Source organism: Montipora capricornis, chromosome 4 (assembly GCF_036669925.1).
Source record: "Montipora capricornis isolate CH-2021 chromosome 4, ASM3666992v2, whole genome shotgun sequence".
NCBI lineage: Eukaryota > Metazoa > Cnidaria > Anthozoa > Scleractinia > Acroporidae > Montipora > Montipora capricornis.
In genome coordinates this window covers 48,838,137-48,840,636 of record NC_090886.1, presented here as the reverse complement: position 1 = coordinate 48,840,636, position 2,500 = coordinate 48,838,137, and the positions used below count along the sequence as shown (strand labels likewise).

Sequence of the window (2,500 nt, the reverse complement as noted above, 5' to 3'; positions counted from 1 at the left end):
CCAAAACATTCTCTATTCGACAAATAGAACGAATCGGTCAAATAGACAAGCTTCAACCCGGGTCCCAGAATATCGTGAAATATTTCTAAGTGTCGCTAATGAGATGCAAATGTCAGATGGAAAACTCTACTTGTCGGATCGTCCAAAACATTCTCTATTCGCCAAATAGAACGAATCGGGCAAATAGACAAGCTTCAACCCGGGTCCCAGAATATCGTGAGGTATTTCTAAGTGTCGCTAATGAGATGCAAATGTCAGATGGAAAACTCTACTTGTCGGATCGTCCAAAACGTTCTCTATTCGCCAAATAGAACGAATCGGTCAAATAGACAAGCTTCAACCCGGGTCCCAGAATATCGTGAAATATTTCTAAGTGTCGCTAATGAGATGCAAATGTCAGATGGAAAACTCTATTTGTCGGATCGTCCAAAACATTCTCTATTCGACAAATAGAACGAATCGGTCAAATAAACAAGCTTCCACCCGGGTCCCAGAATATCGTGAAATATGTGTCGCTAATGAGATGCAAATGTCACATGGAAAACTCTACTTGTCGGATCGTCCAAAACATTCTCTATTCGCCAAATAGAACGAATCGGGCAAATAGACAAGCTTCAACCCGGGTCCCAGAATATCGTGAAGTATTTCTAAGTGTCGCTAATGAGATGCAAATGTCAGATGGAAAACTCTACTTGTCGGATCGTCCAAAACGTTCTCTATTCGCCAAATAGAACGAATCGGTCAAATAGACAAGCTTCAACCCGGGTCCCAGAATATCGTGAAATATTTCTAAGTGTCGCTAATGAGATGCAAATGTCAGATGGAAAACTCTACTTGTCGGATCGTCCAAAACATTCTCTATTCGACAAATAGAACGAATCGGTCAAATAGACAAGCTTCAACCCGGGTCCCAGAATATCGTGAAATATTTCTAAGTGTCGCTAATGAGATGCAAATGTCAGATGGAAAACTCTACTTGTCGGATCGTCCAAAACATTCTCTATTCGCCAAATAGAACGAATCGGTGAAACAGACAAGCTTCCACCCGGGTCCCAGAATATCGTGAAATATTTCTAAGTGTCGCTAATGAGATGCAAATGTCAGATGGAAAACTCTACTTGTCGGATCGTCCAAAACATTCTCTATTCGACAAATAGAACGAATCGGTCAAATAAACAAGCTTCCACCCGGGTCCCAGAATATCGTGAAATATAAGTGTCGCTAATGAGATGCAAATGTCACATGGAAAACTCTACTTGTCGGATCGTCCAAAACATTCTCTATTCGCCAAATAGAACGAATCGGTCAAATAGACAAGCTTCCACCCCGGTCCCAGAATATCGTGGAATATTTCTAAGTGTCGCTAATGAGATGCAAATGTCAGATGGAAAATTCTATTTGTCGGATCGTCCAAAACATTCTCTATTCGCCAAATAGAACGAATCGGTCACATAAAACTTCTATTTTCTCCGATAGAATCTAGTTGACAGTATTGGACAACCATCGACTTTTACCGACACGGAAAAAAATAATAATAATAAAAATAAAATAAATAAAATAAACAAATCCCACCCACTTTCCGACTGGGATTGCCATACTGGCAACCCAGTAATTAATCGTGATGGATTCATTTTATTTTCTCGTTGGACCACATAGCTGGATTTCAGTGCACCACAGTGTCACGCGTGTTTTAATATCGAGTATATTCTTGATGTGTATGCGGCTTGAATGCACCATTATCAAACAAAACAAAACGATCAAAGGTTAAGACAATACTTTTCCAGTCTCGCAGGCATAAGAAACGAACTCAAAGCAGTCAATCGAAAAGTCACGTTAACCATTTTCTAAGGCCTCCAGGATGCCACATTTTTTCCACGTTCTCGATGATTGAGAGGTTTTTTTATCAAAAAGTAATAGAAGTTGAAAATAGTCTTGCTGCTTGAAAAGAAAACCGCAAAATTTAGTTCCCAGCGGAAATTTCAGTCCGAATTCGCGCCGCAAAAATTTGTTCCCGCAAACCTCAAACAATCGCCAATCCGCAAAATAAAAGTCCCACAATATTTTCATGCTACACAATAACAGTAACAGGCAAACCAAAAGACAGATAAAAAAAAACCTAGTTTTTATATAAAACTCTAAATTTCGAATTCTCAGCGAAAGATTAATGACAATCGATCGTAAAAACACTAAAATTCCTGGGGAAGGACATGATGTTCTGTCAGAAGGAAGAAAGGAATCACGTGCTAGGCAACCATAAAGGTGCACGTGATCATTTTGTTTCAATGTTCTTGTTTGTAATGAATGACGAATGTTAGATCGTTCGTCGCCTTTAGAGTTAAACAACGTATCTTTTAGCCAAGAAACTTATGTCTTTCGTTTTTTAATTTTGTTATAATAGTTAACTGAATATTTATATTTCATCTGTCGGGTCAGGAAGCCTTCTTTGTCGGGTTATTGACCCGAGATTGGACTCTTCTCTGAACAATGTTGATCAATCCAT

At 39.1% G+C, this 2,500-nt stretch overlaps 1 long non-coding RNA gene across 1 annotated transcript in view; it reads left to right on the top strand.

The window, feature by feature from the left end:
* Positions 1–2,500, top strand: part of LOC138047262 (uncharacterized) — an 11,468-nt gene that overhangs the window by 4,836 nt on the left and 4,132 nt on the right. The gene's annotated exons all lie outside the window — the stretch shown is intronic.